Below are 11,470 nucleotides of genomic sequence, written 5' to 3' on the forward strand. Positions count from 1 at the left end.
GATTAAATAAGTTGATATGTAAAGCCCTTAAATCGGTTCATGGCATATAACGAGTTCTTAATAAATTTAAACTAGTACTATTTTTTTTATTGAGGCAACATTGGTTTCTAAGATTATATAAATTTCAGGTGTACATCATTATATTTCAACTTCTGTATACACTACATTGTGTTCACCATGAAAACTCTAGTTGCCATCCATCACCATATACACGTGCCTCTTTACCCCTTTTGCCCTCCTCCCACCCCCTTCCCCTCTGGTAACCACCAATCTGTTCTCTGTATCCATGTGTTTGTTTGTTGTGGTGGTTCTTGTTATCTTCCACATATGAGTGAAATCATACAGTATTTGTCTTTCTCTATCTTACTTATTTCGCTTAGCATAAGGGTCCATCCATGTTGTCACAAATGGCAAGGTTTCATCTTTTTTATGGCTGAGTAGTATTCCATTGCATATATATACCACATCTTCTTTATCTATTCCTCCCTTGATGAGCATTTATGTTGTTTCCAAGTCATATCTAGGAGCTCTCAGTTCTCTTCCATTGATCTGTGTGTCTATTTTTCTGCCACTACCATACTGTCTTAATTACTATAGTTTTGTAGTATACTTTGAAATCAGGGAATGTGATACCTCCAGTTTTGTTCTTTTTTCTCAGGATTTCTTTGGCTATTCAGGGTCTTTTGTTGTCCCATAGAAATTTTAGGATTCTTTGCTCTAGTTCCCTGAAAAATGGCATTGAGATTCTGATTGGGATTGCATTGAATCTGTAGATTGCTTAGGGTGATATGGACTTTGTAACTATGTTAATTCTCCTAATCCATGACCATGGAATATTTTTCCATTTCTTTGTGTCTTCTTCAATTTCTTTTAACAATGTCTTATAGTTTTTAATGTTTAAGTCTTTCACTTCTCTGGTTAAATTTATTCATGGATATTTTATTCTTTTTGTTGTGAGTGTAAACGGAATTGTATCTTGAGTTCTCTTTCTGCTAGTTTGTTGTTGGTGTATAGAAATGCAACTGATTTTTGTATGTTGATTTTGTACCCTACATCTTTACTGTATCATTTATTATTTCTAACAGTTTTTGGCAGATTCTTTAGGGTTTTAAAATCATGTTATCTGCAAACAGTGACAGTTTTATTTTTTTCTTTCCAATTTGGATCACTTTTGTTTCTTTTTCTTGCTTAATTGTTCTGGCTAGGACTTCCAATACTATGTTGAATAAGAGTGGTGTTAATGAGCATCTTTGTCTTGTTCCTGATCTTAGAGGGATAGCTTTGGTTTTTTACCATTGAGTATGACGCTAGCTGTGCATTTGTCACATATGGCCTTCACTGTGTTGAGATACTTTCCTTCTATACCCATTTTATTGAGAATTTATTTCATAAATGGATGCTGAATCTTGTCAAGTGCTTTTGCTGCTTCTATTGAGATGATCATGTGATTTTTATTCTTCATTTTTTTAATATGGTGTGTCGTGTTGATTGATTTGCAGATGTTGAGTCACCCTTGCATCCCTGGAATAAATTGCACTTTGTTGTGATATATAATCCTTTTAATATATTGTTATATTCAGCTTGCTAATATTTTGTTGAGGATTTTTTTCATCTACGTTCATCAGCGATATTGGCCTGTAATTTTTCGTGTGTTGTCCTTGTATGATTTTGGTATCAGAGCAATGTAAAATGAGTTAGGAAGCGTTCCCCTCCTCTTCAATTTTTTGGAAGAGTGTGAGAAGTATAGGTGTTAAATCTTCTTTGAATGTTTAGTTGAATTCAGCAGGAAAGCCATCTGATCCTGGACTTTCATTTTTTGGAGGTTTTAGATTACTGTTTCAGTCTCCTTACTAATGATCAATCTATTCAGATTCTCTGTTTCTTCTTGATTCCATTTTAGAAGGTTATATGATTCTAAGAATTTATTCATTTCTTGTAGATTATCTAATTTATTGGCACATAGCTTTTCACAGTATTCTCTTATAATCTTTTGTATTTCTGTGGTATCTGCTGTAATTTCTCCTCCTTCATTTCTGATTTTATTTATTTGACCCTTCTCTCTTTTTTCTTAGTGAGCCTAGCCAAAGGTTTCTCAGTTTTGCTTATCTTCTCAAAGAACCAGCTCTTCATTTCATTGATCTTTTCTATTGTCTTTTTAGTCCCTATTTCATTTATTTCTGCTCTGATTTTTATTATTTCCCTCCTTCTGCTTACTTTGGGCTTTGTTTGTTCTTCTTTTTCTAGTTCCTTTAGGTGTAATGTTAGATTGTTTATTTGAGATTTTCTTGTTTCTTGAGATAGGCCTGTATTGCTATAAACTTCTCTCTTAATACCACTTTTGCTGCATCCCATAGACATTGGTATGTTGTGTTTTCATTTTCATTTGTCTACAGGTATTTTTTTATTCTTCTTTGATTTCGTCATTGATCCAATAGTTGTTCACTAGTATGTTGTTTAGTCTCCACATATTTGTGACTTTTCTAGCTTTCTTCTCATAGTTAATTTCTAGTTTCATAGCATTGTGTTCAGCAAAGATACTTGATATGATTTCAATCTTCTTAAATGTATTGAGACTTGTTTTGTTCCTCAAAATATGGTCTATCTTTGAGAATGTTCCATGTGAACTTGAGAAGAATGTGTATTCTGCCACTTTTGAATAGAATGTTCTATACATATCTATTAAGTCCATCTGGTCTAATGTTTTATTTAAGGCTGATGTTTCCTTGTTGACTCTCTGTCTGGATGATCTGTTCATTGATGTAAGTGGAGTGTTAAAGTCCCCTACTACTATTGTGTTGCTGTCAATTTCTCCCTTTAGGGGCTTTATATATTTTCTTGCTCCTATGTCAGGTGCATATATCTTAATAAATGTTATATCTTCCTGATGGTTTATCCCCGTTATCATTATATAAGGTCCATCTTTGTCTCTTAGTTATCCTTTATGGCTTGAAGTCTATTTTGCTGGATAGAGTATTCTTGGCTGACAGTTTTTATCTTTCAATATTTTGAATATATCATTCCACTCTCTCCTGGCCTGTAGATTTTCTGCTGAGAAATCTGCTGATGGCCTAACAGGGGTTCCCTTATAAGTTACTGGTTTTTTCCCCCAGCTGCCATTAATATTCTTTCTTTATCATTAACTTTTTTTTATTAAGATTATGATAGATTACAACCTTGTGAGATTTCAGCTGTACATTATTGTTAGTCATGTTGTAGGTACACCACTTCAACTTTTGCGCCCTCTCCCCACCCTCCCTTTTCCCTGGTAACCACCGATCAGTTCTCCTTGTCTATATGTTAACTTCCACCTATAAGTGGAGTCATATAGAGTTCGTCTTTCTCTGTCTGGCTTATTTTGCTTAACCTGATACCCTCAAGGACCATCCATGTTGATGCGAATGGAACAATTTGGTCCTTTTTATGGCTGAGTAGTATTCCATTGTGTATATATACCATATCTTCTTTATCCAGTCCTCAGTTTCTGGGTATTTGGGTTGGTTCCACGTCTTGGCTATTGCAAATAATGCTGCGATGAACATAGGGGTGCATGGGACTCTTGGGATTGCTGATTTCAGGTTCTTAGGATAGATACCCAGTAGTGGGATGGCTGGGTCATAGGGTATTTCTATTTTTAACTTTTTGAGAAATCTCCATACTGTTTTCCATAGTGGCTGCACCAGTTTGCATTCCCACCAACAGTGTATGAGGGTTCCTTTTTCTCCACAACCTCTCCAACATTTGTCACTCTTGGTTTTGGATATTTTTGCCAATCCAACGGGTGTAAGGTGATATCTTAGTGTAGTTTTGATTTGCATTTCCCTGATGATTAGTGATGATGAACATCTTTTCATGTGTCTATTGGCCATACTTATATCTTCTTTTGAGAAATGTCTGTTCATGTCCTCTGCCCATTTTTTGATCGGGTTGTTTGTTTTTTTGTTATTAAGCTGTGTGAGTTCTTTGTATATTATGGAGATTAATCCTTTGTCGGATAACTAGCTTGTAAATATTTTTTCCCAATTAGTGGGCTGTTTTTTTGTTTCAATCCTGTTTTCCCTTGCCTTGAAGAAACTCTTTAGTCTGATGAAGTCCCATTTGTTTATTCCTTCTATTGTTTCCCTCATCTGAGGAGTTATAGTGTCCGAAAAGATTCTTTTGAAACTGATGTCAAACAGTGTACTGCCTATATTCTCTTCTAGAATACTTATTGTTTCAGGCCTAATATTTAGGTCTTTGATCCATTTTGAGTTTACTTTTGTGAATGGTGAAAAAGAATGGTCAATTTTCATTCTTTTACATGTGGGTGTCCAGTTTTCCCAGCACCATTTGTTAAAGAGACTTTCTTTTCTCCATTGTAGGCCCTCAGCTCCTTTGTCAAAGATTAGCTGTCCATAGATGTGTGGTTTTATTTCTGGGCTTTCAATTCTGTTCCATTGATCTGTGGACCTGTTTTTGTACCAGTACCATGCTGTTTTGATCACTGTAGCTTTGCAGTATGTTTTGAAATCGGGGATTGTGATGCCTCCGGCTTTGTTTTTCTTACTCAGGATTGCTTTGGCAATTCGCGGTCTTTTGCTGCCCCATATGAATTTTAGGATTCTTTGTTCAATTTCTGTAAAGAAAGTCATTGGGATTCTGATTGGGATAGCATTGAGTCTGTAGATTGCTTTAGGTAGTATGGACATTTTAACTATGTTTATTCTTCCAATCCATGTGCATGGAATGTCTTTCCATCTCTTGATGTCGTCGTCAATTTCTTTCAAGAAAGTCTTGTAGTTTTCATTGTATAAATCTTTCACTTCCTTGGTTAAATTTATCCCAAGGTATTTTATTCTTTTCATTGCGATTGTGAATGGGATTGAGTTCTTGAGTTCTTTTTCTGTTGGTTCATTGTTAGTGTATAGAAATGCTACTGATTTATGTATGTTGATTTTATACCCTGCAACTTTACTGTAGCTGTTGATTGTTTCTAATAGTTTTCCTGTGGATTCTTTTGGGTTTTCTATATATAACATCATGTCGTCTGCAAACAGCGAGAGTTTTAATTCTTCATTGCCTATTTGAATTCCTTTTATTTCTTTTTCCTGCCGAATTGCTCTGGCCAACACCTCCAGTACTATGTTGAATAGGAGTGGTGAAAGTGGGCACCCTTGTCTTGTTCCTGTCCTCAGAGGGATGGCTTTCAGTTTTTGTCCGTTGAGTATGATGTTGGCTGTGGGTTTGTCATATATGGCCTTTATGATGTTGAGGTACTTTCCTTCTATACCCATTTTATTGAGGGTTTTTATCATAAATGAGTGTTGGATCTTGTAGAATGCTTTCTCTGCATCTATTGAGATGACCATGTGCTTTTTATTTCTCATTTTGTTAATGTAGTGTATCACATTGATTGACTTGCAGATTGAACCATCCCTGTGTCCCTGGTATAAATCCCACTTGATCATGGTGTATAATCTTTTTGATGTATTGCTGTATTCAGTTTGCCAGAATTTTGTTGAGGATTTTTGCATCTATGTTCATCAGTGATATCGGCCTGTAGTTCTCCTTCTTTGTGTTGTCCTTGTCAGGTTTGGGGATCAGAGTGATGTTGGCTTCATAGAATGTGTTAGGGAGTGCTCCATCTTCCTCAATTTTCTGGAATAGTTTGAGAAGGATAGGTATTAAATCTTCTTTGAATGTTTGGTAGAATTCTCCAGAGAAGCCGTCTGGTCCTGGACTCTTATTTTGGGGGAGGTTTTTGATTACTGTTTCTATTTCTTTACTTGTGATTGGCCTATTCAGATTCTCCATTTCTTCCTGGTTCAGTTTGGGGAGGTTGTAAGAGTCCAGGAATTTGTCCATTTCTTCTAGGTTGTTCAATTTGTTGGCATATAGTTTTTCATAGTTTTCTCTTATGATCCCTTGTATTTCTTTGGTATCTGTTGTGATTTCTCCTCTCTCATTCCTAATTTTATTTATTTGGGATTTCTCTCTTCTTTTCTTGGTGAGTCTGGCTAAGGGTTTGTCGATTTTGTTAATTTTCCCAAAGAACCAACTCTTTGTTTCATTGATCCTTTCTACTGTCTTTTGTGTTTCAATATCGTTTATTTCTGCTCTTATTTTTATTATTTCCCTCCTTCTACTGACTCTGGGCTTTGTTTGTTCTTCTTTTTCTAATTCTGTTAGGTGTCGTTTGAGGTTGCTTATGTGAGCTTTTTCTTGTTTAGTGAGGTGAGCCTGTATTGCAATGAATTTCCCTCTTAGGACTGCTTTTGCTGCATCCCAAATGAGTTGGTATGGCCTGTTTTCATTTTCATTTGTCTCCAGATAATGTTTGATTTCTTCCTTAATTTCTTCAATAATCCATTGTTTGTTCGGTAGTCTGTTGTTTAGTCTCCTCATTTTTGCACCTTTCTCTGCTTTATTCTTGTAGTTGATTTCTAGTTTCATAGCATTATGATCAGAAAAGATGCTTGATATTATTTCAACTCTCTTGTATTTATTGATGCTTGCTTTGTTTCCCAAAATATGGTCTATTCTTGAGAATGTTCCATGCGCACTTGAGAAGAATGTGTAACCTGCTGTTTTTGGATGAAGTGTTCTAAATATATCTATTAAGTCCATCTGGTCTAATTTTTCATTTAATTCTATAATTTCCTTGTTGATTTTCTGTCTGGATGTTCTATCCATTGGTGTTAATGGGGTGTTGAGGTCCCCTACTATTATTGTATTGTTGTTGATGTCTTCCTTTAGTTCTGTTAAGAGTTGCTTTACAAATTTTGGTGCTCCTGTGTTGGGTGCATATATATTTATAAGTGTTATGTCTTCTTGGTGGAGAGTCCCTTTTATCATTATATACTGTCCCCCTTTGTCTTTCTTTATCTGTTTTGCTTTGAAGTCTACTTTGTCTGATATTAGTATAGCAACACCTGCTTTCTTTTGTTCATTATTAGCTTGGAGCATTGTCTTCCATCCCTTCACTCTGAGTCTGTGTTTGTCTTTGGGGCTGAGGTGTGTTTCCTGGAGGCAGCATATTGTTGGGTCTTGTTCTTTGATCCATCCTGCCACTGTGTGTCTTTTCATTGGAGAGTTCAATCCAGTTAAATTTAGAGTGATTATTGAAATGTGGGGGCCTACCGCTGCCATTTTATGTCTTGTTTTCCGGTTCCCTTCAATTTCCTTTGTTTCTCGTCCCATGGTTTAGTCTGTTCTGATGGAGAGCTGCTACTCTCTGTTGTTGTCCTTCTACTTATCTCCTCTGCTCTTGGTTTTGTAGCCCCTTTCCTTTTTTTTATTTTTCAGGAATGAGTGTTTTCCTGAGCATTTCTTGAAGAGGAGGTTTTGTGGCAATGAACTCCCTTAATTTTTGTTTATCTGGGAAAGTTTTTATTTCTCCATCGTATTTGAAGGATATTTTCGCTGGGTAGAGAATTCTTGGCTGCAGGTTTTTGTCCTTCAGATTTTTGAATATATCATTCCACTCTCTTCTAGCCTGTAAAGTTTCTGCTGAGAAATCTGCTGATAGCCTGATGGGGGTTCCTTTGTAGGTTAATTTCTTCTGCCTGGCTGCCCTTAGTATTCTCTCCTTGTCATTGACTTTTGCTAGCTTCACTACTATATGCCTTGGGGTTGGTCTACTTGCATTGATAAAGTTTGGAGATCTATTGGCTTCTGTCACATGAAGTTCCATCTCTCTCCCCAGGTTTGGGAAGTTCTCAGCCATTATTTCTTTGAATAGGCTTTCTGCCCCCTTCTCCCTCTCTCTTCCTCTGGTATACCTATAATCCTTAGGTTGCATCTCCTAAGTGCGTCAGATAATTCTCGGAGAGTTTCTTCATTTCTTTTTAGTCTTAGTTCTCTCTCCTCCTCTGCCTGCAGCATTTCTATATTCCTATCTTCCAAATTGCTAAATTTTTCCTCCTTATTATCAGCCCTACTGTTCAGTGCATCTAGATTTTTCTTAATCTCCTCTATTGTGTTCTTCATTTCCAGTATTTCTGTTTGGTTCTTCTTTATAGTATCGAACTCTTTTGTGACATAGCTCCTGAACTCGTTGAGTTGTCTATCTGAATTCTCTTTTAACTCATTGAGTTTTTAATTATGGCTGTTTTGAAGTCATCATCGTTTAGGTTATATATTTCATTGTCTTTGGGATTGTTTTCTGTGTGTTTGTCATTTTCCTTCTGTTCTGGAGATTTAATATATTTTTTTATATTGCTTGATGGTGTAGATTTGTGCCTCCACATAGAGATAGAGTTTAGTTACTGCTTCCACTTGTTTCTACTGGTGTGGTTGGGGGACAGCTGTTTATACTGCACCAACCAGGAACCCTATCAGCTGTTGCTAACTGGGCCTGGGCCCCTCCTCGCAGTCACAGTGATCCTGTGGGTTCCCTCTTCAGCTGTGGGGGCCGTCACAAGGCGGCTTCAGGCTGCTGGTGCCTACTGTTGCAGACCACCTAGACGTGCTCCCTCCTTAGGGTCTGCAGCGGTGTTATGGGCTTTCACAGCAGCCAGGGGCAGGATCACTTATATTTGCAGCTCTGTCACTGTCGGTGCCCACAAAATCTCACTTGTCCACTATGGGTCACAGCAGAGCTATGGGCATCTTCTGCAGTCTGTGGTTAGCTCACCTAGCTATGCTACTTTTGTCCCAGGGTCTTCCAGCCTTGTGGTTGCTGGGTGAGTGCTCTCTACTAGTGCTGTGCAAAGGCTATTGCTGAGGCTGCTGTGAGACTGTAGAGTTTCCCCCTGGGCCACAGAGCCGGGTCGCTGGAACTCCACCCAGCCCCAGTCCTCTCCCCTAGGATTTCTGGGAGACCCTTGCCCTGTCTGGGGGATAGCCGGAGACTTTGAGTTCAGTGGCATCTGGCTGGCTGCTGCCCTGCCTGGGATTCTCCTCTTTGGGACCCTCCCAGAGTTGTGGATGCTGGGCGGGGCCTCTCCGCTAATGGCAGGCAGAGACTTTGCCTGCTGCCTGGACAGAACTCCAGAGTTTCCCCCCCAGGCCGTGGAGCCAGCCGCTGGAGCTCCACCCAGCCCCAGACCTCTCTCAGGAGATCTCTGGTAGTCCCGAGCCCCTCCTGGGCAAAAGCCTGGTCAGTGGAGCCGGCGGCGGCAGCTGGCGGGCCGCCACGCCATTTGCGGTTCCCTCCGGGACCCTCCCAGCGTTGTGGATGCTGGGCGGGGCCTCTCCGCTAATGGCAGGCAGAGACTTTGCCTGCTGCCCAGATGGAACTCTAGAGTTTCCCCCCCGGGCCGCGGAGCCGGCCGCTGGAGCTCCACCCAGCCCCAGTCCTCTCCCAGGAGATCTCCGGTAGTCCCGAGCCCCTCCCAGGCAAAAGCCTGGTCAGTGGAGCCAGCAGCGGCAGCTGGCGGGCTGCCGCACTGTTTGGAATTCTCTCCAGGAGCCTCCTGGCGTTGTGGATGCTAGGCGGGGCCTCTCCGCTAATGGCGGGTAGGGGTTTTCCACACCGCCTCCGGTGTGTAACTCTGGAGCTTCCCTCCGGGCTTAGGTGTAATTGCAGGGGGCTTAGGTAGGGCTCTGGTCACCTGTTTCCACCGTCGCTCCTCTGGTGTGTGCTCCCTCCTGCCCTTGGTGTGTGGCGATGTTCTGGGGGCATCCGCTGGAAGAAAGCCACTTGCAGGTACTAGGCTGTTCGGGGGTCGGGGTCGGAGAGTTTTCACCTATCTCCACCTCCTCCCGGAGGGAAGTCCATCTGCCTTCCGATGTATAGCAGCGTGGGTCTCTCAGGCATCCTGAGATGCTATATGGATATCCTTTGTTAAGCGATGAATGTCCAATTAGTTGTAGATTCGAAGGAGGAGAGACAAAGAAGACTACTCACGCCGCCATCTTGGATCTTCTCCTCTTTATCGTTAACTTTTAACAGTTTTATTATCATGTGTCTTGGAGAAGGTCTTTCTGCATTGAGATAATTGGGTGTTCTGTTAGCTTCACGGATTCGTACATCCAGTTCCTTCCCCAGGTTTGGAAAGTTCTCAGCTACTATTTCTTTAAATAAGCTCTCTGCTCTCATCTCTCTCTCTTTTCCTCCTGGGATATCCCTTATCCTTATATTGCCCTTTCTGATGGAGTTGGACAATTCTTGGAGAACTTTTACTCTTTTTTTTTAACCTTCACTCCCTCTCCTCTTCTTGCTGCATCATTTCTAGGTTTCAATCTTTGAGCTCACTAATTCTCTCTTCTATATGGTCTGTTATGTTTACAGTGCTTTCTAATGCATTCTTCACCTCATTTATTGAGTTTTTCAGCTCCAGAATTTTTCTGTTTGGTTCCTTATTAGAGTTTTGATCTCTTTCGTAAAGCATTCCTTCTGTTCATTGATTTTATTCCTGAGCTCACTGAACTACCTTTCTGAGTTTTCTTGTAGCTCACTGAGTTTCTTCATGACAGTTATTTTCAATTCTTCATCAGTTAGATCACAATCTCCCATGACTATATGTTTGGTTCTGGAGAACTGTTTTATTTTCTTGTGGTGATTTTGTGCTACTGTGGCTTTTTTGTGGTGCTTTCTGAGTCATTCCTCTGTTGGCACATTTATTGTAATAAGCACTTGTTGTATTTAGATATAGTTTTATTTTGATTCAAATTTTTCAAACAATTGCAGATTGAAGGCCTTTCTTCAGTCTTTCTGTAGGTAGCACTAAAGCACTAGCTTTTGTTTTCTTTTAACCTGAGCTGCCTCTGGCTTTATTTGAGGATCTGCACATTCCACCCTCCACCCCTTCTATTCTGCATGCTTCCAGTACTCTAGTCTGCTGTCTGTACCTCTGAGGGTCACTGCTATCTTGCTGTTGCTGGTGTTACTGTGGTCACTGGCTTTGCCACCAGGGCTACATGGGGGCTGACACCTCCACTACGTCAGAATCAACTGAGTTGGAAACTCCAGCACCATGGCAGGATTTGGGAGAGGGTGGGGAGGGAGCTGGGTTCACCAGGCACTGCCTCTGTTGTTGTTTCTTATCTTGTGACCACAGGCACTCTCTGATTGGGATGTCAAAGTCGTGTGTGCACTTCTGCTGCTGCTACCAGGCTCTGAGCTGCAGCTGGGGGGCCCCAGGATCCTGGGGCTCAGCCTCCACCACTGTTCCATTCCCTGTGGCCACAGGTGTCACTGCAGCTGGCTAGCTGGAGTCGCACATGCACCTCTGCTGCTGCCCAGCAGGTTCTCTGGGGCTAGAGGCAGCTAGCTCAGCCACGACAGCCAGGGGTCCAGGGTCTTGGGCTCTGCCTGTGCTGTTGTCCTGTTTCACCTCCTCTGTGTGCTTCAGTCCACCCACATTTGTATGTACCATGTGTGGATCTCTCCTGTGTCCTGATTGTTGGGCAATTAGCCTTTGTTGGGTTATGGATGTTTTACTCACTATAGACTGAAGGGAAGAGACAAAGAGATCCTCTCATGTCACATGATGATGACGTCCTAAAGCTATTACTATTATTATTATTTGAGTTATATAACCGCTTACTA

The sequence above is a fragment of the Equus caballus genome, chromosome 3 (assembly GCF_041296265.1).
Source record: "Equus caballus isolate H_3958 breed thoroughbred chromosome 3, TB-T2T, whole genome shotgun sequence".
Classification (NCBI taxonomy): domain Eukaryota; kingdom Metazoa; phylum Chordata; class Mammalia; order Perissodactyla; family Equidae; genus Equus; species Equus caballus.